Source organism: Phyllobates terribilis, unplaced genomic scaffold (genome assembly GCF_046119375.1).
Source record: "Phyllobates terribilis strain yellow unplaced genomic scaffold, ASM4611937v1 Scaffold_160__1_contigs__length_4322635, whole genome shotgun sequence".
NCBI classification, from domain to species: Eukaryota; Metazoa; Chordata; class Amphibia; order Anura; family Dendrobatidae; genus Phyllobates; species Phyllobates terribilis.
In genome coordinates, this window is record NW_027362920.1 from 3,146,836 (window position 1) to 3,168,055 (window position 21,220).

The following is a 21,220-nucleotide window of genomic DNA, read 5'->3' on the forward strand; positions in this document are numbered from 1 at the left end:
GGGTGGAACGAGCAGCTGTCTACCCTTAGCAGGAGGGCTCCTGATTACATACCTCTCCTGCTGCTGCTGCTGCTGGCTGTCCAGCAGCAGACTGAAGGTGGCTGCTGCTGTGCACAGGTATATAAAGGCTCAGAGCCTATTATGACACGCGCAGCCAGCGTTCCATTGCCACATTCCATCTACTGCAGGCAGGATACCTGGCTGGCTGAATGTCGCTGAGAAGCTCACAGAGACCGCCATAAGCAACAGTTTAACAGAATGCCACAGACTAATCAACCAAACTTTTTGGGTTGGGTTCTCTTTTATAGTCTGCAGGCATTAAATGAAAGAAGTCAGTGTTCCAGCAGAAGGAGACAACGTTTCAGAAAAGGCATTGTAGCAAACCAAAAAAGAAATTTTAAGCGCAGCAGAGTAACCAGCGCACATACCTGTTAGCTCAGGTGAGTTTAAAAGGCTGCTGTTGATAACAAGGGCATTTGCTAAATAGATGGTGTGTGTGCAACAATATACTGAAAGGTCAATTATATTGTGCAGCTTATCTCACCACCTGTAGTTATTTAGGTGAAAGCTCCAAAATGCTTGCCTAATATGTCTGTTTATCCAAAAGGAAGTAAAAAGGGAGAGCTAGAAAGATAGCATTGCATCACATTACATGGCAATGCAATGCACAGTTGCTGAAGTTGAACCAAAATGAGCTTGTAATCTGGCTTCTGCAACTTTGAACATGAAAAATCCAATGAGGAGAAGGAAAGCAAAGCCAAAGAGTCCATCCCAAAATCCGACAAACAAGCAAAATGAACAAAAAACATTGAATTCAATTCTTTCTGATTTTAGAAACTGCATTAAAGAAGGGGTGCACCGGTCCTGGAGATACTGCAATACCAGGTCAATGCGTGGAGTGGACAGAGCAAGCTCTTTTTCCATCTCCCTGTTCTAAAAATCCATTTAATATATGGTCCCCAGATAGGGGACGTATCAGATATTAAACTGATAAGAACAGATACTACACTTGATCTTAGCCAAAAGGCCGAGAAGCGATAACCAGAATTGGTTTCAAACTACGGAGCCACCCAAGGATCCTGAAAAGTCCATTTGTGGAGATGAGCTCCTGGACTCCCGTTAAGAAGACATGTTGTCAACCTCTAGATCCCTTACATGCCTGCACTTTTCGGCTTGCTGCTGCTGCAATCCACGCGTTTTAGATCTGCATAACTCCACCTCTTTAAACACAGCACCTTCACCCCCTGCTGTTCCCACCCGCCTCAACACCGTTGGAAGGGAGGAGAACCAATTAAGGCGGGGGGTGGGGTGGAACGAGCAGCTGTCTACCCTTAGCAGGAGGGCTCCTGATTACATACCTCTCCTGCTGCTGCTGCTGCTGGCTGTCCAGCAGCAGACTGAAGGTGGCTGCTGCTGTGCACAGGTATATAAAGGCTCAGAGCCTATTATGACACGCGCAGCCAGCGTTCCATTGCCACATTCCATCTACTGCAGGCAGGATACCTGGCTGGCTGAATGTCGCTGAGAAGCTCACAGAGACCGCCATAAGCAACAGTTTAACAGAATGCCACAGACTAATCAACCAAACTTTTTGGGTTGGGTTCTCTTTTTTAGTCTGCAGGCATTAAATGAAAGAAGTCAGTGTTCCAGCAGAAGGAGACAACGTTTCAGAAAAGGCATTGTAGCAAACCAAAAAAGAAATTTTAAGCGCAGCAGAGTAACCAGCGCACATACCTGTTAGCTCAGGTGAGTTTAAAAGGCTGCTGTTGATAACAAGGGCATTTGCTAAATAGATGGTGTGTGTGCAACAATATACTGAAAGGTCAATTATATTGTGCAGCTTATCTCACCACCTGTAGTTATTTAGGTGAAAGCTCCAAAATGCTTGCCTAATATGTCTGTTTATCCAAAAGGAAGTAAAAAGGGAGAGCTAGAAAGATAGCATTGCATCACATTACATGGCAATGCAATGCACAGTTGCTGAAGTTGAACCAAAATGAGCTTGTAATCTGGCTTCTGCAACTTTGAACATGAAAAATCCAATGAGGAGAAGAAAAGCAAAGCCAAAGAGTCCATCCCAAAATCCGACAAACAAGCAAAATGAACAAAAAACATTGAATTCAATTCTTTCTGATTTTAGAAACTGCATTAAAGAAGGGGTGCACCGGTCCTGGAGATACTGCAATACCAGGTCAATGCGTGGAGTGGACAGAGCAAGCTCTTTTTCCATCTCCCTGTTCTAAAAATCCATTTAATATATGGTCCCCAGATAGGGGACGTATCAGATATTAAACTGATAAGAACAGATACTACACTTGATCTTAGCCAAAAGGCCGAGAAGCGATAACCAGAATTGGTTTCAAACTACGGAGCCACCCAAGGATCCTGAAAAGTCCATTTGTGGAGATGAGCTCCTGGACTCCCGTTAAGAAGACATGTTGTCAACCTCTAGATCCCTTACATGCCTGCACTTTTCGGCTTGCTGCTGCTGCAATCCACGCGTTTTAGATCTGCATAACTCCACCTCTTTAAACACAGCACCTTCACCCCCTGCTGTTCCCACCTGCCTCAACACCGTTGGAAGGGAGGAGAACCAATTAAGGCGGGGGGTGGGGTGGAACGAGCAGCTGTCTACCCTTAGCAGGAGGGCTCCTGATTACATACCTCTCCTGCTGCTGCTGCTGCTGGCTGTCCAGCAGCAGACTGAAGGTGGCTGCTGCTGTGCACAGGTATATAAAGGCTCAGAGCCTATTATGACACGCGCAGCCAGCGTTCCATTGCCACATTCCATCTACTGCAGGCAGGATACCTGGCTGGCTGAATGTCGCTGAGAAGCTCACAGAGACCGCCATAAGCAACAGTTTAACAGAATGCCACAGACTAATCAACCAAACTTTTTGGGTTGGGTTCTCTTTTATAGTCTGCAGGCATTAAATGAAAGAAGTCAGTGTTCCAGCAGAAGGAGACAACGTTTCAGAAAAGGCATTGTAGCAAACCAAAAAAGAAATTTTAAGCGCAGCAGAGTAACCAGCGCACATACCTGTTAGCTCAGGTGAGTTTAAAAGGCTGCTGTTGATAACAAGGGCATTTGCTAAATAGATGGTGTGTGTGCAACAATATACTGAAAGGTCAATTATATTGTGCAGCTTATCTCACCACCTGTAGTTATTTAGGTGAAAGCTCCAAAATGCTTGCCTAATATGTCTGTTTATCCAAAAGGAAGTAAAAAGGGAGAGCTAGAAAGATAGCATTGCATCACATTACATGGCAATGCAATGCACAGTTGATGAAGTTGAACCAAAATGAGCTTGTAATCTGGCTTCTGCAACTTTGAACATGAAAAATCCAATGAGGAGAAGAAAAGCAAAGCCAAAGAGTCCATCCCAAAATCCGACAAACAAGCAAAATGAACAAAAAACATTGAATTCAATTCTTTCTGATTTTAGAAACTGCATTAAAGAAGGGGTGCACCGGTCCTGGAGATACTGCAATACCAGGTCAATGCGTGGAGTGGACAGAGCAAGCTCTTTTTCCATCTCCCTGTTCTAAAAATCCATTTAATATATGGTCCCCAGATAGGGGACGTATCAGATATTAAACTGATAAGAACAGATACTACACTTGATCTTAGCCAAAAGGCCGAGAAGCGATAACCAGAATTGGTTTCAAACTACGGAGCCACCCAAGGATCCTGAAAAGTCCATTTGTGGAGATGAGCTCCTGGACTCCCGTTAAGAAGACATGTTGTCAACCTCTAGATCCCTTACATGCCTGCACTTTTCGGCTTGCTGCTGCTGCAATCCACGCGTTTTAGATCTGCATAACTCCACCTCTTTAAACACAGCACCTTCACCCCCTGCTGTTCCCACCCGCCTCAACACCGTTGGAAGGGAGGAGAACCAATTAAGGTGGGGGGTGGGGTGGAACGAGCAGCTGTCTACCCTTAGCAGGAGGGCTCCTGATTACATACCTCTCCTGCTGCTGCTGCTGCTGGCTGTCCAGCAGCAGACTGAAGGTGGCTGCTGCTGTGCACAGGTATATAAAGGCTCAGAGCCTATTATGACACGCGCAGCCAGCGTTCCATTGCCACATTCCATCTACTGCAGGCAGGATACCTGGCTGGCTGAATGTCGCTGAGAAGCTCACAGAGACCGCCATAAGCAACAGTTTAACAGAATGCCACAGACTAATCAACCAAACTTTTTGGGTTGGGTTCTCTTTTATAGTCTGCAGGCATTAAATGAAAGAAGTCAGTGTTCCAGCAGAAGGAGACAACGTTTCAGAAAAGGCATTGTAGCAAACCAAAAAAGAAATTTTAAGCGCAGCAGAGTAACCAGCGCACATACCTGTTAGCTCAGGTGAGTTTAAAAGGCTGCTGTTGATAACAAGGGCATTTGCTAAATAGATGGTGTGTGTGCAACAATATACTGAAAGGTCAATTATATTGTGCAGCTTATCTCACCACCTGTAGTTATTTAGGTGAAAGCTCCAAAATGCTTGCCTAATATGTCTGTTTATCCAAAAGGAAGTAAAAAGGGAGAGCTAGAAAGATAGCATTGCATCACATTACATGGCAATGCAATGCACAGTTGCTGAAGTTGAACCAAAATGAGCTTGTAATCTGGCTTCTGCAACTTTGAACATGAAAAATCCAATGAGGAGAAGAAAAGCAAAGCCAAAGAGTCCATCCCAAAATCCGACAAACAAGCAAAATGAACAAAAAACATTGAATTCAATTCTTTCTGATTTTAGAAACTGCATTAAAGAAGGGGTGCACCGGTCCTGGAGATACTGCAATACCAGGTCAATGCGTGGAGTGGACAGAGCAAGCTCTTTTTCCATCTCCCTGTTCTAAAAATCCATTTAATATATGGTCCCCAGATAGGGGACGTATCAGATATTAAACTGATAAGAACAGATACTACACTTGATCTTAGCCAAAAGGCCGAGAAGCGATAACCAGAATTGGTTTCAAACTACGGAGCCACCCAAGGATCCTGAAAAGTCCATTTGTGGAGATGAGCTCCTGGACTCCCGTTAAGAAGACATGTTGTCAACCTCTAGATCCCTTACATGCCTGCACTTTTCGGCTTGCTGCTGCTGCAATCCACGCGTTTTAGATCTGCATAACTCCACCTCTTTAAACACAGCACCTTCACCCCCTGCTGTTCCCACCCGCCTCAACACCGTTGGAAGGGAGGAGAACCAATTAAGGCGGGGGGTGGGGTGGAACGAGCAGCTGTCTACCCTTAGCAGGAGGGCTCCTGATTACATACCTCTCCTGCTGCTGCTGCTGCTGGCTGTCCAGCAGCAGACTGAAGGTGGCTGCTGCTGTGCACAGGTATATAAAGGCTCAGAGCCTATTATGACACGCGCAGCCAGCGTTCCATTGCCACATTCCATCTACTGCAGGCAGGATACCTGGCTGGCTGAATGTCGCTGAGAAGCTCACAGAGACCGCCATAAGCAACAGTTTAACAGAATGCCACAGACTAATCAACCAAACTTTTTGGGTTGGGTTCTCTTTTATAGTCTGCAGGCATTAAATGAAAGAAGTCAGTGTTCCAGCAGAAGGAGACAACGTTTCAGAAAAGGCATTGTAGCAAACCAAAAAAGAAATTTTAAGCGCAGCAGAGTAACCAGCGCACATACCTGTTAGCTCAGGTGAGTTTAAAAGGCTGCTGTTGATAACAAGGGCATTTGCTAAATAGATGGTGTGTGTGCAACAATATACTGAAAGGTCAATTATATTGTGCAGCTTATCTCACCACCTGTAGTTATTTAGGTGAAAGCTCCAAAATGCTTGCCTAATATGTCTGTTTATCCAAAAGGAAGTAAAAAGGGAGAGCTAGAAAGATAGCATTGCATCACATTACATGGCAATGCAATGCACAGTTGCTGAAGTTGAACCAAAATGAGCTTGTAATCTGGCTTCTGCAACTTTGAACATGAAAAATCCAATGAGGAGAAGAAAAGCAAAGCCAAAGAGTCCATCCCAAAATCCGACAAACAAGCAAAATGAACAAAAAACATTGAATTCAATTCTTTCTGATTTTAGAAACTGCATTAAAGAAGGGGTGCACCGGTCCTGGAGATACTGCAATACCAGGTCAATGCGTGGAGTGGACAGAGCAAGCTCTTTTTCCATCTCCCTGTTCTAAAAATCCATTTAATATATGGTCCCCAGATAGGGGACGTATCAGATATTAAACTGATAAGAACAGATACTACACTTGATCTTAGCCAAAAGGCCGAGAAGCGATAACCAGAATTGGTTTCAAACTACGGAGCCACCCAAGGATCCTGAAAAGTCCATTTGTGGAGATGAGCTCCTGGACTCCCGTTAAGAAGACATGTTGTCAACCTCTAGATCCCTTACATGCCTGCACTTTTCGGCTTGCTGCTGCTGCAATCCACGCGTTTTAGATCTGCATAACTCCACCTCTTTAAACACAGCACCTTCACCCCCTGCTGTTCCCACCCGCCTCAACACCGTTGGAAGGGAGGAGAACCAATTAAGGCGGGGGGTGGGGTGGAACGAGCAGCTGTCTACCCTTAGCAGGAGGGCTCCTGATTACATACCTCTCCTGCTGCTGCTGCTGCTGCTGGCTGTCCAGCAGCAGACTGAAGGTGGCTGCTGCTGTGCACAGGTATATAAAGGCTCAGAGCCTATTATGACACGCGCAGCCAGCGTTCCATTGCCACATTCCATCTACTGCAGGCAGGATACCTGGCTGGCTGAATGTCGCTGAGAAGCTCACAGAGACCGCCATAAGCAACAGTTTAACAGAATGCCACAGACTAATCAACCAAACTTTTTGGGTTGGGTTCTCTTTTATAGTCTGCAGGCATTAAATGAAAGAAGTCAGTGTTCCAGCAGAAGGAGACAACGTTTCAGAAAAGGCATTGTAGCAAACCAAAAAAGAAATTTTAAGCGCAGCAGAGTAACCAGCGCACATACCTGTTAGCTCAGGTGAGTTTAAAAGGCTGCTGTTGATAACAAGGGCATTTGCTAAATAGATGGTGTGTGTGCAACAATATACTGAAAGGTCAATTATATTGTGCAGCTTATCTCACCACCTGTAGTTATTTAGGTGAAAGCTCCAAAATGCTTGCCTAATATGTCTGTTTATCCAAAAGGAAGTAAAAAGGGAGAGCTAGAAAGATAGCATTGCATCACATTACATGGCAATGCAATGCACAGTTGCTGAAGTTGAACCAAAATGAGCTTGTAATCTGGCTTCTGCAACTTTGAACATGAAAAATCCAATGAGGAGAAGAAAAGCAAAGCCAAAGAGTCCATCCCAAAATCCGACAAACAAGCAAAATGAACAAAAAACATTGAATTCAATTCTTTCTGATTTTAGAAACTGCATTAAAGAAGGGGTGCACCGGTCCTGGAGATACTGCAATACCAGGTCAATGCGTGGAGTGGACAGAGCAAGCTCTTTTTCCATCTCCCTGTTCTAAAAATCCATTTAATATATGGTCCCCAGATAGGGGACGTATCAGATATTAAACTGATAAGAACAGATACTACACTTGATCTTAGCCAAAAGGCCGAGAAGCGATAACCAGAATTGGTTTCAAACTACGGAGCCACCCAAGGATCCTGAAAAGTCCATTTGTGGAGATGAGCTCCTGGACTCCCGTTAAGAAGACATGTTGTCAACCTCTAGATCCCTTACATGCCTGCACTTTTCGGCTTGCTGCTGCTGCAATCCACGCGTTTTAGATCTGCATAACTCCACCTCTTTAAACACAGCACCTTCACCCCCTGCTGTTCCCACCCGCCTCAACACCGTTGGAAGGGAGGAGAACCAATTAAGGCGGGGGGTGGGGTGGAACGAGCAGCTGTCTACCCTTAGCAGGAGGGCTCCTGATTACATACCTCTCCTGCTGCTGCTGCTGCTGCTGGCTGTCCAGCAGCAGACTGAAGGTGGCTGCTGCTGTGCACAGGTATATAAAGGCTCAGAGCCTATTATGACACGCGCAGCCAGCGTTCCATTGCCACATTCCATCTACTGCAGGCAGGATACCTGGCTGGCTGAATGTCGCTGAGAAGCTCACAGAGACCGCCATAAGCAACAGTTTAACAGAATGCCACAGACTAATCAACCAAACTTTTTGGGTTGGGTTCTCTTTTATAGTCTGCAGGCATTAAATGAAAGAAGTCAGTGTTCCAGCAGAAGGAGACAACGTTTCAGAAAAGGCATTGTAGCAAACCAAAAAAGAAATTTTAAGCGCAGCAGAGTAACCAGCGCACATACCTGTTAGCTCAGGTGAGTTTAAAAGGCTGCTGTTGATAACAAGGGCATTTGCTAAATAGATGGTGTGTGTGCAACAATATACTGAAAGGTCAATTATATTGTGCAGCTTATCTCACCACCTGTAGTTATTTAGGTGAAAGCTCCAAAATGCTTGCCTAATATGTCTGTTTATCCAAAAGGAAGTAAAAAGGGAGAGCTAGAAAGATAGCATTGCATCACATTACATGGCAATGCAATGCACAGTTGCTGAAGTTGAACCAAAATGAGCTTGTAATCTGGCTTCTGCAACTTTGAACATGAAAAATCCAATGAGGAGAAGAAAAGCAAAGCCAAAGAGTCCATCCCAAAATCCGACAAACAAGCAAAATGAACAAAAAACATTGAATTCAATTCTTTCTGATTTTAGAAACTGCATTAAAGAAGGGGTGCACCGGTCCTGGAGATACTGCAATACCAGGTCAATGCGTGGAGTGGACAGAGCAAGCTCTTTTTCCATCTCCCTGTTCTAAAAATCCATTTAATATATGGTCCCCAGATAGGGGACGTATCAGATATTAAACTGATAAGAACAGATACTACACTTGATCTTAGCCAAAAGGCCGAGAAGCGATAACCAGAATTGGTTTCAAACTACGGAGCCACCCAAGGATCCTGAAAAGTCCATTTGTGGAGATGAGCTCCTGGACTCCCGTTAAGAAGACATGTTGTCAACCTCTAGATCCCTTACATGCCTGCACTTTTCGGCTTGCTGCTGCTGCAATCCACGCGTTTTAGATCTGCATAACTCCACCTCTTTAAACACAGCACCTTCACCCCCTGCTGTTCCCACCCGCCTCAACACCGTTGGAAGGGAGGAGAACCAATTAAGGCGGGGGGTGGGGTGGAACGAGCAGCTGTCTACCCTTAGCAGGAGGGCTCCTGATTACATACCTCTCCTGCTGCTGCTGCTGCTGGCTGTCCAGCAGCAGACTGAAGGTGGCTGCTGCTGTGCACAGGTATATAAAGGCTCAGAGCCTATTATGACACGCGCAGCCAGCGTTCCATTGCCACATTCCATCTACTGCAGGCAGGATACCTGGCTGGCTGAATGTCGCTGAGAAGCTCACAGAGACCGCCATAAGCAACAGTTTAACAGAATGCCACAGACTAATCAACCAAACTTTTTGGGTTGGGTTCTCTTTTATAGTCTGCAGGCATTAAATGAAAGAAGTCAGTGTTCCAGCAGAAGGAGACAACGTTTCAGAAAAGGCATTGTAGCAAACCAAAAAAGAAATTTTAAGCGCAGCAGAGTAACCAGCGCACATACCTGTTAGCTCAGGTGAGTTTAAAAGGCTGCTGTTGATAACAAGGGCATTTGCTAAATAGATGGTGTGTGTGCAACAATATACTGAAAGGTCAATTATATTGTGCAGCTTATCTCACCACCTGTAGTTATTTAGGTGAAAGCTCCAAAATGCTTGCCTAATATGTCTGTTTATCCAAAAGGAAGTAAAAAGGGAGAGCTAGAAAGATAGCATTGCATCACATTACATGGCAATGCAATGCACAGTTGCTGAAGTTCAACCAAAATGAGCTTGTAATCTGGCTTCTGCAACTTTGAACATGAAAAATCCAATGAGGAGAAGAAAAGCAAAGCCAAAGAGTCCATCCCAAAATCCGACAAACAAGCAAAATGAACAAAAAACATTGAATTCAATTCTTTCTGATTTTAGAAACTGCATTAAAGAAGGGGTGCACCGGTCCTGGAGATACTGCAATACCAGGTCAATGCGTGGAGTGGACAGAGAAAGCTCTTTTTCCATCTCCCTGTTCTAAAAATCCATTTAATATATGGTCCCCAGATAGGGGACGTATCAGATATTAAACTGATAAGAACAGATACTACACTTGATCTTAGCCAAAAGGCCGAGAAGCGATAACCAGAATTGGTTTCAAACTACGGAGCCACCCAAGGATCCTGAAAAGTCCATTTGTGGAGATGAGCTCCTGGACTCCCGTTAAGAAGACATGTTGTCAACCTCTAGATCCCTTACATGCCTGCACTTTTCGGCTTGCTGCTGCTGCAATCCACGCGTTTTAGATCTGCATAACTCCAACTCTTTAAACACAGCACCTTCACCCCCTGCTGTTCCCACCCGCCTCAACACCGTTGGAAGGGAGGAGAACCAATTAAGGCGGGGGGTGGGGTGGAACGAGCAGCTGTCTACCCTTAGCAGGAGGGCTCCTGATTACATACCTCTCCTGCTGCTGCTGCTGCTGGCTGTCCAGCAGCAGACTGAAGGTGGCTGCTGCTGTGCACAGGTATATAAAGGCTCAGAGCCTATTATGACACGCGCAGCCAGCGTTCCATTGCAACATTCCATCTACTGCAGGCAGGATACCTGGCTGGCTGAATGTCGCTGAGAAGCTCACAGAGACCGCCATAAGCAACAGTTTAACAGAATGCCACAGACTAATCAACCAAACTTTTTGGGTTGGGTTCTCTTTTATAGTCTGCAGGCATTAAATGAAAGAAGTCAGTGTTCCAGCAGAAGGAGACAACGTTTCAGAAAAGGCATTGTAGCAAACCAAAAAAGAAATTTTAAGCGCAGCAGAGTAACCAGCGCACATACCTGTTAGCTCAGGTGAGTTTAAAAGGCTGCTGTTGATAACAAGGGCATTTGCTAAATAGATGGTGTGTGTGCAACAATATACTGAAAGGTCAATTATATTGTGCAGCTTATCTCACCACCTGTAGTTATTTAGGTGAAAGCTCCAAAATGCTTGCCTAATATGTCTGTTTATCCAAAAGGAAGTAAAAAGGGAGAGCTAGAAAGATAGTGACGCGCCCCCTGGGCCATATTCTTTATGGGAATATCCGGAGCCGGATCAGATGGGGGTTGTAGTCTCCGAGTGGCTATGACCCGGTCCGTGCCCAGGGTGTCAAACTCAGTTGTATGTGGCAGTCCTACAGATGTTAATAAGTTCTTAATGTCGACTACGCCACCCGTTGTATTGCGGTCACTATGGCCGCCGCTGCAGCAGGGTCCGCTGAGGCTGATGGTGTAGGTGCAGCTTGTGATGGTATAACCCCCAACGGGAGGGGTATAGCCTCAGAGGGGACAGGTGCAGAGGATGGGGGTTGTGGTGGTGCAGTGCAGACGGCAGTGAAGACAGAGTCGGGTTGTGCAGTTAAGGGTGTTTACTTACTGCAGATGTTGTACTGGTCACTCCAGCTTCGAGTGACCACCCGAGCCGTGCTGCGTCCACCAGGTCCTGGATCCAGCCAACCCCCAAACAAGTCCGGAGCGTGGCCCTGAGCTCTCCTTCTGTCCCGTTCTCTGGCCGTCCCCACCAGTGATCCACCTAGGTCCAGCTCCCTCGGGCCTTCTGTTGGGACACCCTTGGCCCTGGGTTCCCTGACCCTTCATGTGGTGTGCCTTCGGGGTGGATGTGGTGGGTGACCGTGGCAAACGCTGCCCACGGTCTCCGGTCTCTGGCTGGGGAATGTTTTTACCCCCACCAGCTTGGGTTCCGGTACCCTGATGCCGACTCTTCACCCGGGGATTTTAGTTGGGATCTTAGAGTCCTCTCTTCTGTTCCTCTGGGTCTCTCTCTTTTCTCCCTTGCTGCAGGCTGACTTCCTCTCTGCTTGCTGTCTGCTCCTCTGCAGCTGTCTTGCTGTCTCCAACTGACTTGTTCTCTGCATCTGACCCTGTTCTTTGTTGGTGCCCACCTTATATACACCCTCTATGTGTGAGCTCAGGTGACCAGCACCCAATGAGCTCCTATCTTTACCCAGGCTGCTCCCCCTATCTGCCCCTACACTACATGGGATGTACCACCCCCCTCCCACTCCAGCCAGGAACAGACTCGGTCGTACCTGCACATTTCTAAGTGGGAGTACCGTCGGCCTGTTCCCCGGAAATGGGATGTGTGTAGTGCATGCAGCCTACCGAGCTCAGTTCCACACTCCATCCTTACCCGGGAGTGGAATATCACACCTCTGGGTTGAGGTGCAATACCCCTGTAGCAGCCGAATCCTCAGGGTGCTACATTCCCCCCTAGTAAATCACAGCACGTCCTCGGGCTGTAAGACATAAAACAACACCAAAACATACAATTTTTTTCTTTTCATATAAACATAATAAAACATATAAAACATTATATATATATAAAACTTTTCATATAAACATTCTCGTCGTCTCTTGTTTCAGGTTCCTCCTCCGGACACTGTGCAACGTGTGTCCGGGAAAAGTGCGACAGTCTCTTAGAAAAATGGTTTTTCCTCTAAAACCGGTAGGGGGCGCTTTAGGAAGCGCAACTATATACAGGGAAGTTGGCCGCTCTCAGTCCTCGGCCAGGTAGAGGGAAGGGAATGGCTGCTCACAGTCCTCAGCCTGTGGGATTAAGGGGTTAACGGGTAAACAGTTCACTCAGCTGGTCCCAACGGGGACTATATATATGTTGCACTCAGCTGGTCCCAACGGGGACTATATATATGTTGCAACAGTCTCTTTGATACCCGGTCGGGTAACTATTTACATCACTGCTCTGCCGCACTCAACGGCGTCTTCCTCCTGCTCTTTGCTTATAGCTGGTTGTAACTTCAGACCCGTCCGGGTCCTCTTGCTCCTCCTCCTCGCACCGCAACTCCTCCTCCGTCAGGCGGTGTACGTGGAGGGCGTAAGGTCCTTTGGCACACTTGTGCCGGGTGAAGGTGACCTCGTCTCCGATGTAGAGGTCACGACCTCTGTGCCCCTCCGGCAGATGGGACTCCACGTCTCTGCGCGTGACAAAGACGTCGCCGGGGGTGTTGTTGTCTCTAATGAAGCCCCACCCATGCTGCTGGTTGAACTTTATTACAGTCCCGGTGGTACGGGGACTGTGCGCTGCACGGGGGTCCCTCCTGGTCCGGCTCTTCTGCTCGGCGCTCCTTATTTGGGCCTGTTGTTCTCGGACCCGCCTCTCTCTCCGCTCCCTTGCGAACTCCTCGAGCTGCTGTCGGCAACACTCAGCACGCTCCGCTGCAGCTGCCCGGGTTTCCTGAGTGAACCCCATTAGGTCTTCTCCGGTGGGGTCCCACTCAAACTGCGCTTCCGCTAGCGGGGGCGAGATCCTTATTACGGGCTTCGGAGCCGGAATCAGGGGTGCACACATGGCCCCAACCCTCCTCTGGTGCTCCAGTTCGTAATACTTCTGGGGCCAGATGAAAGGCTGCCCGTCCGGCCACGTGTGCTGGGCAAACAAGTCCTCTCCCAGACGCGGCACCATTGGTTTTACGGGCGCGGGCGCGGTGGTGGTGGCGCCCGGGTTGCCCAGGCCTTGCGGCCAGGCCTGGGGCACCTGGAAGGTGAAGGGCACCGTTAATACGGCGGCGCCCTGGGCTACCTGGCCTTGCGACCAGGCCGGAGGCTCCGCGGAGGTAGGGGGCGCTGTTGGTGATGCGGCGCCCGGGGGTACTAGGCCTTGCGACCAGGCTGGTGGTATTTCCTGCTTTGTCACGCTCCGGGTCGAGGCGCGTGACGTCACAGGGGTCGCTGCGGCGGCTTCCGGTCGGGGCCTAGTCCATAGCGGTGACATGGCGGCTACGGGCACAGCAGGGGGACTTTCGGGCTCTGCGACGGGGAGCTGGGGCAGGTGGGCGGTTTCACGGCTTGGGGTATAGGCGTCCCCTTTACCTGCCTCCATGCGTTCGGCTCCCTTCTCGGCGCCGTCTCCGACCTTGGGTCCTCCCGCGCCATCCTCAGAGGCGGTCTGTCTCCTCATCTTGGCTGGCGTGCTCCGGGCCTTGGTTTGCTGGGCCATCTCTCGGCTCCATTCCGCCAATATCTCGCGCTGTACCCGGGCCATCCTCCGTGCGAGGCCCTCCAGGGCAGTCTGTGCACACTCCCGGTCTCGGGGGAGCTGTGCAAGGACCTCCACTAGGCCTAGTGGGGTCGTGGTGTCTAGCAGGCTCCTGACCAACGGGTCGGTGCTGCTCTGCTCTTCCTCCAGCAGGCTCCTGGCCAGCGGGCCAGTGCTGCTCTGCTCTCCTTCCTCGGTCTTTAGCAGACTCCTGGCCAGCGGGCCGGTGCTGTTCTGCTTTCTCTCCATATCCGGGTAAGCTTCTCCGCTACTCCTCGTTAGACTTCTTGCCTCCGGGTGCGCTCGCTCCAGACTGCTCCAGGCGGTACCCATCTTCGTTCTTTTCTTTCGTCTCCTCCCACTTCGAGGGCGGTCCCGGGGCCACTGGGTGACTGTCAGCTCCAGGGGCGGTTCTTTCACGCTGACAGACACCTCTAGCATCACAGTCTCTGTTGGTGGGGGCGGTTTCCACTTTTGGCGCCATTTTCTGTCCTGGCCCACGATGGGAGGCGGCCTCTTGCCCTCCTTTGGCACGCCCATAATGGCGTCCGCTGCTCTTCCAAGGCGGGAAATCTTCGGATTTGGCGGGAAGCGTCGCCCAGTGGCGGGAAACCCTGCAGATGGCGGGAACAAGCTGGAAATGGCGGACAATCGGCGGGAAACGACCTGTGATGGGGTCCGATGGCGTGGACCCTCCGGAACCGGCGGGAGACTTCTTTCTGAGGTAAACTTGCACTTTTCTTCAGGCACGCAGTACCCGGGTGTTGCGGGCACGTAATCCTGCCGACTACGCCAAAGTTGACGCGCCCCCTGGGCCATATTCTTTATGGGAATATCCGGAGCCGGATCAGATGGGGGTTGTAGTCTCCGAGTGGCTATGACCCGGTCCGTGCCCAGGGTGTCAAACTCAGTTGTATGTGGCAGTCCTACAGATGTTAATAAGTTCTTAATGTCGACTACGCCACCCGTTGTATTGCGGTCACTATGGCCGCCGCTGCAGCAGGGTCCGCTGAGGCTGATGGTGTAGGTGCAGCTTGTGATGGTATAACCCCCAACGGGAGGGGTATAGCCTCAGAGGGGACAGGTGCAGAGGATGGGGGTTGTGGTGGTGCAGTGCAGACGGCAGTGAAGACAGAGTCGGGTTGTGCAGTTAAGGGTGTTTACTTACTGCAGATGTTGTACTGGTCACTCCAGCTTCGAGTGACCACCCGAGCCGTGCTGCGTCCACCAGGTCCTGGATCCAGCCAACCCCCAAACAAGTCCGGAGCGTGGCCCTGAGCTCTCCTTCTGTCCCGTTCTCTGGCCGTCCCCACCAGTGATCCACCTAGGTCCAGCTCCCTCGGGCCTTCTGTTGGGACACCCTTGGCCCTGGGTTCCCTGACCCTTCATGTGGTGTGCCTTCGGGGTGGATGTGGTGGGTGACCGTGGCAAACGCTGCCCACGGTCTCCGGTCTCTGGCTGGGGAATGTTTTTACCCCCACCAGCTTGGGTTCCGGTACCCTGATGCCGACTCTTCACCCGGGGATTTTAGTTGGGATCTTAGAGTCCTCTCTTCTGTTCCTCTGGGTCTCTCTCTTTTCTCCCTTGCTGCAGGCTGACTTCCTCTCTGCTTGCTGTCTGCTCCTCTGCAGCTGTCTTGCTGTCTCCAACTGACTTGTTCTCTGCATCTGACCCTGTTCTTTGTTGGTGCCCACCTTATATACACCCTCTATGTGTGAGCTCAGGTGACCAGCACCCAATGAGCTCCTATCTTTACCCAGGCTGCTCCCCCTATCTGCCCCTACACTACATGGGATGTACCACCCCCCTCCCACTCCAGCCAGGAACAGACTCGGTCGTACCTGCACATTTCTAAGTGGGAGTACCGTCGGCCTGTTCCCCGGAAATGGGATGTGTGTAGTGCATGCAGCCTACCGAGCTCAGTTCCACACTCCATCCTTACCCGGGAGTGGAATATCACACCACTGGGTTGAGGTGCAATACCCCTGTAGCAGCCGAATCCTCAGGGTGCTACAATAGCATTGCATCACATTACATGGCAATGCAATGCACAGTTGCTGAAGTTGAACCAAAATGAGCTTGTAATCTGGCTTCTGCAACTTTGAACATGAAAAATCCAATGAGGAGAAGAAAAGCAAAGCCAAAGAGTCCATCCCAAAATCCGACAAACAAGCAAAATGAACAAAAAACATTGAATTCAATTCTTTCTGATTTTAGAAACTGCATTAAAGAAGGGGTGCACCGGTCCTGGAGATACTGCAATACCAGGTCAATGCGTGGAGTGGACAGAGCAAGCTCTTTTTCCATCTCCCTGTTCTAAAAATCCATTTAATATATGGTCCCCAGATAGGGGACGTATCAGATATTAAACTGATAAGAACAGATACTACACTTGATCTTAGCCAAAAGGCCGAGAAGCGATAACCAGAATTGGTTTCAAACTACGGAGCCACCCAAGGATCCTGAAAAGTCCATTTGTGGAGATGAGCTCCTGGACTCCCGTTAAGAAGACATGTTGTCAACCTCTAGATCCCTTACATGCCTGCACTTTTCGGCTTGCTGCTGCTGCAATCCACGCGTTTTAGATCTGCATAACTCCACCTCTTTAAACACAGCACCTTCACCCCCTGCTGTTCCCACCCGCCTCAACACCGTTGGAAGGGAGGAGAACCAATTAAGGCGGGGGGTGGGGTGGAACGAGCAGCTGTCTACCCTTAGCAGGAGGGCTCCTGATTACATACCTCTCCTGCTGCTGCTGCTGCTGCTGGCTGTCCAGCAGCAGACTGAAGGTGGCTGCTGCTGTGCACAGGTATATAAAGGCTCAGAGCCTATTATGACACGCGCAGCCAGCGTTCCATTGCCACATTCCATCTACTGCAGGCAGGATACCTGGCTGGCTGAATGTCGCTGAGAAGCTCACAGAGACCGCCATAAGCAACAGTTTAACAGAATGCCACAGACTAATCAACCAAACTTTTTGGGTTGGGTTCTCTTTTATAGTCTGCAGGCATTAAATGAAAGAAGTCAGTGTTCCAGCAGAAGGAGACAACGTTTCAGAAAAGGCATTGTAGCAAACCAAAAAAGAAATTTTAAGCGCAGCAGAGTAACCAGCGCACATACCTGTTAGCTCAGGTGAGTTTAAAAGGCTGCTGTTGATAACAAGGGCATTTGCTAAATAGATGGTGTGTGTGCAACAATATACTGAAAGGTCAATTATATTGTGCAGCTTATCTCACCACCTGTAGTTATTTAGGTGAAAGCTCCAAAATGCTTGCCTAATATGTCTGTTTATCCAAAAGGAAGTAAAAAGGGAGAGCTAGAAAGATAGCATTGCATCACATTACATGGCAATGCAATGCACAGTTGCTGAAGTTGAACCAAAATGAGCTTGTAATCTGGCTTCTGCAACTTTGAACATGAAAAATCCAATGAGGAGAAGAAAAGCAAAGCCAAAGAGTCCATCCCAAAATCCGACAAACAAGCAAAATGAACAAAAAACATTGAATTCAATTCTTTCTGATTTTAGAAACTGCATTAAAGAAGGGGTGCACCGGTCCTGGAGATACTGCAATACCAGGTCAATGCGTGGAGTGGACAGAGCAAGCTATTTTTCCATCTCCCTGTTCTAAAAATCCATTTAATATATGGTCCCCAGATAGGGGACGTATCAGATATTAAACTGATAAGAACAGATACTACACTTGATCTTAGCCAAAAGGCCGAGAAGCGATAACCAGAATTGGTTTCAAACTACGGAGCCACCCAAGGATCCTGAAAAGTCCATTTGTGGAGATGAGCTCCTGGACTCCCGTTAAGAAGACATGTTGTCAACCTCTAGATCCCTTACATGCCTGCACTTTTCGGCTTGCTGCTGCTGCAATCCACGCGTTTTAGATCTGCATAACTCCACCTCTTTAAACACAGCACCTTCACCCCCTGCTGTTCCCACCCGCCTCAACACCGTTGGAAGGGAGGAGAACCAATTAAGGCGGGGGGTGGGGTGGAACGAGCAGCTGTCTACCCTTAGCAGGAGGGCTCCTGATTACATACCTCTCCTGCTGCTGCTGCTGCTGCTGGCTGTCCAGCAGCAGACTGAAGGTGGCTGCTGCTGTGCACAGGTATATAAAGGCTCAGAGCCTATTATGACACGCGCAGCCAGCGTTCCATTGCCACATTCCATCTACTGCAGGCAGGATACCTGGCTGGCTGAATGTCGCTGAGAAGCTCACAGAGACCGCCATAAGCAACAGTTTAACAGAATGCCACAGACTAATCAACCAAACTTTTTGGGTTGGGTTCTCTTTTATAGTCTGCAGGCATTAAATGAAAGAAGTCAGTGTTCCAGCAGAAGGAGACAACGTTTCAGAAAAGGCATTGTAGCAAACCAAAAAAGAAATTTTAAGCGCAGCAGAGTAACCAGCACACATACCTGTTAGCTCAGGTGAGTTTAAAAGGCTGCTGTTGATAACAAGGGCATTTGCTAAATAGATGGTGTGTGTGCAACAATATACTGAAAGGTCAATTATATTGTGCAGCTTATCTCACCACCTGTAGTTATTTAGGTGAAAGCTCCAAAATGCTTGCCTAATATGTCTGTTTATCCAAAAGGAAGTAAAAAGGGAGAGCTAGAAAGATAGCATTGCATCACATTACATGGCAATGCAATGCACAGTTGCTGAAGTTGAACCAAAATGAGCTTGTAATCTGGCTTCTGCAACTTTGAACATGAAAAATCCAATGAGGAGAAGAAAAGCAAAGCCAAAGAGTCCATCCCAAAATCCGACAAACAAGCAAAATGAACAAAAAACATTGAATTCAATTCTTTCTGATTTTAGAAACTGCATTAAAGAAGGGGTGCACCGGTCCTGGAGATACTGCAATACCAGGTCAATGCGTGGAGTGGACAGAGCAAGCTCTTTTTCCATCTCCCTGTTCTAAAAATCCATTTAATATATGGTCCCCAGATAGGGGACGTATCAGATATTAAACTGATAAGAACAGATACTACACTTGATCTTAGCCAAAAGGCCGAGAAGCGATAACCAGAATTGGTTTCAAACTACGGAGCCACCCAAGGATCCTGAAAAGTCCATTTGTGGAGATGAGCTCCTGGACTCCCGTTAAGAAGACATGTTGTCAACCTCTAGATCCCTTACATGCCTGCACTTTTCGGCTTGCTGCTGCTGCAATCCACGCGTTTTAGATCTGCATAACTCCACCTCTTTAAACACAGCACCTTCACCCCCTGCTGTTCCCACCCGCCTCAACACCATTGGAAGGGAGGAGAACCAATTAAGGCGGGGGGTGGGGTGGAACGAGCAGCTGTCTACCCTTAGCAGGAGGGCTCCTGATTACATACCTCTCCTGCTGCTGCTGCTGCTGGCTGTCCAGCAGCAGACTGAAGGTGGCTGCTGCTGTGCACAGGTATATAAAGGCTCAGAGCCTATTATGACACGCGCAGCCAGCTTTCCATTGCCACATTCCATCTACTGCAGGCAGGATACCTGGCTGGCTGAATGTCGCTGAGAAGCTCACAGAGACCGCCATAAGCAACAGTTTAACAGAATGCCACAGACTAATCAACCAAACTTTTTGGGTTGGGTTCTCTTTTATAGTCTGCAGGCATTAAATGAAAGAAGTCAGTGTTCCAGCAGAAGGAGACAACGTTTCAGAAAAGGCATTGTAGCAAACCAAAAAAGAAATTTTAAGCGCAGCAGAGTAACCAGCGCACATACCTGTTAGCTCAGGTGAGTTTAAAAGGCTGCTGTTGATAACAAGGGCATTTGCTAAATAGATGGTGTGTGTGCAACAATATACTGAAAGGTCAATTATATTGTGCAGCTTATCTCACCACCTGTAGTTATTTAGGTGAAAGCTCCAAAATGCTTGCCTAATATGTCTGTTTATCCAAAAGGAAGTAAAAAGGGAGAGCTAGAAAGATAGCATTGCATCACATTACATGGCAATGCAATGCACAGTTGCTGAAGTTGAACCAAAATGAGCTTGTAATCTGGCTTCTGCAACTTTGAACATGAAAAATCCAATGAGGAGAAGAAAAGCAAAGCCAAAGAGTCCATCCCAAAATCCGACAAACAAGCAAAATGAACAAAAAACATTGAATTCAATTCTTTCTGATTTTAGAAACTGCATTAAAGAAGGGGTGCACCGGTCCTGGAGATACTGCAATACCAGGTCAATGCGTGGAGTGGACAGAGCAAGCTCTTTTTCCATCTCCCTGTTCTAAAAATCCATTTAATATATGGTCCCCAGATAGGGGACGTATCAGATATTAAACTGATAAGAACAGATTTTTTTAATTGAATGCGTCAGAAGACGCGACATAAATTAAATTCCATTTGCATGGATAACCAAAAAAATGTCGCCTACGCCTTCATCATCCGAATTCAACTTTTTGTTTTTTTTAAGAAAATTTAATGATAATTAATAAATAAAACATAACATAACATATCCTTACATCAACAACAAAAAACTTCCAACAAAAACATCAACTCAACATTTTTCTTCTTCCACGTTTCTTCTTCCTCCATGACATGTCCAACAATTTCCAGTCAAAACCTTGCAGCAAAATCTTTTCATCTTCTTCAGCTTCAGCACTGGTATCAACACAATCCTGCATTACTTTCTCTTTTCCCTTATCATCCACCTTCCTTTTTTCCTTAACGTCTTTACTTCTAGGTACTCTCTCCAGTCTGCAAAACATAGAGTCCCCAACTCCTGAGAACTCCTGCTTCTCTCCCACAAACTCCTTCTTATTTTCAACTACTTGTATATCTTTGTCTTCTTTCTCTTTACAATCTTCAAACGATTCTTCAAATATCTTTTTCCCTTTCTCCTCTTTTTTCCCACCTTCCTCATAACAAAATCCAGGTTTCCCATTATCAATTCTTCTTTTACCATTTTCCACATAACTGAATCCACATTTACCATTTATAACAATCCTTCCTAAACTTAGTTCATTTTGTCCATTTTCCCAAACTAGGAAACTTCTCTTCCCATTCCAGACTCCCACTTTATTTAAGTAGTCCTTCTGGAATTTTACCAAAATACTCCATGGCTTCAAAAACTCCATCACTTCCTCCATCTCTACAAAGGGGTCATCCATA

At 47.6% G+C, this 21,220-nt stretch overlaps 12 non-coding genes across 12 annotated transcripts; all 12 read right to left on the reverse strand.

Moving 5' to 3' along the window:
* Positions 1-848: 848 nt before the first annotated feature.
* LOC141207405 (U2 spliceosomal RNA) lies at positions 849-1,039 on the reverse strand. The gene has a single exon (XR_012277744.1). It is a non-coding gene; the product is annotated as a U2 spliceosomal RNA (small nuclear RNA).
* Positions 1,040-2,154: 1,115 nt separating this feature from the next.
* LOC141207406 (U2 spliceosomal RNA) lies at positions 2,155-2,345 on the reverse strand. Its single transcript, XR_012277745.1, has one exon. It is a non-coding gene; the product is annotated as a U2 spliceosomal RNA (small nuclear RNA).
* A 1,115-nt stretch (positions 2,346-3,460) lies between these two features.
* Positions 3,461-3,651, reverse strand: LOC141207407 (U2 spliceosomal RNA). The gene has a single exon (XR_012277746.1). It is a non-coding gene; the product is annotated as a U2 spliceosomal RNA (small nuclear RNA).
* Positions 3,652-4,766: 1,115 nt separating this feature from the next.
* LOC141207408 (U2 spliceosomal RNA) lies at positions 4,767-4,957 on the reverse strand. Its single transcript, XR_012277747.1, has one exon. It is a non-coding gene; the product is annotated as a U2 spliceosomal RNA (small nuclear RNA).
* Positions 4,958-6,072: 1,115 nt separating this feature from the next.
* Positions 6,073-6,263, reverse strand: LOC141207409 (U2 spliceosomal RNA). Its single transcript, XR_012277748.1, has one exon. It is a non-coding gene; the product is annotated as a U2 spliceosomal RNA (small nuclear RNA).
* Positions 6,264-7,381: 1,118 nt separating this feature from the next.
* LOC141207411 (U2 spliceosomal RNA) lies at positions 7,382-7,572 on the reverse strand. The gene has a single exon (XR_012277750.1). It is a non-coding gene; the product is annotated as a U2 spliceosomal RNA (small nuclear RNA).
* A 1,118-nt stretch (positions 7,573-8,690) lies between these two features.
* On the reverse strand, positions 8,691-8,881 carry LOC141207412 (U2 spliceosomal RNA). Its single transcript, XR_012277751.1, has one exon. It is a non-coding gene; the product is annotated as a U2 spliceosomal RNA (small nuclear RNA).
* Positions 8,882-9,996: 1,115 nt separating this feature from the next.
* Positions 9,997-10,187, reverse strand: LOC141207221 (U2 spliceosomal RNA). Its single transcript, XR_012277642.1, has one exon. It is a non-coding gene; the product is annotated as a U2 spliceosomal RNA (small nuclear RNA).
* Positions 10,188-16,327: 6,140 nt separating this feature from the next.
* LOC141207413 (U2 spliceosomal RNA) lies at positions 16,328-16,518 on the reverse strand. The gene has a single exon (XR_012277752.1). It is a non-coding gene; the product is annotated as a U2 spliceosomal RNA (small nuclear RNA).
* A 1,118-nt stretch (positions 16,519-17,636) lies between these two features.
* On the reverse strand, positions 17,637-17,827 carry LOC141207170 (U2 spliceosomal RNA). The gene has a single exon (XR_012277592.1). It is a non-coding gene; the product is annotated as a U2 spliceosomal RNA (small nuclear RNA).
* Positions 17,828-18,945: 1,118 nt separating this feature from the next.
* On the reverse strand, positions 18,946-19,136 carry LOC141207414 (U2 spliceosomal RNA). The gene has a single exon (XR_012277753.1). It is a non-coding gene; the product is annotated as a U2 spliceosomal RNA (small nuclear RNA).
* A 1,115-nt stretch (positions 19,137-20,251) lies between these two features.
* LOC141207263 (U2 spliceosomal RNA) lies at positions 20,252-20,438 on the reverse strand. Its single transcript, XR_012277680.1, has one exon. It is a non-coding gene; the product is annotated as a U2 spliceosomal RNA (small nuclear RNA).
* Between the last annotated feature and the right edge of the window lie 782 nt (positions 20,439-21,220).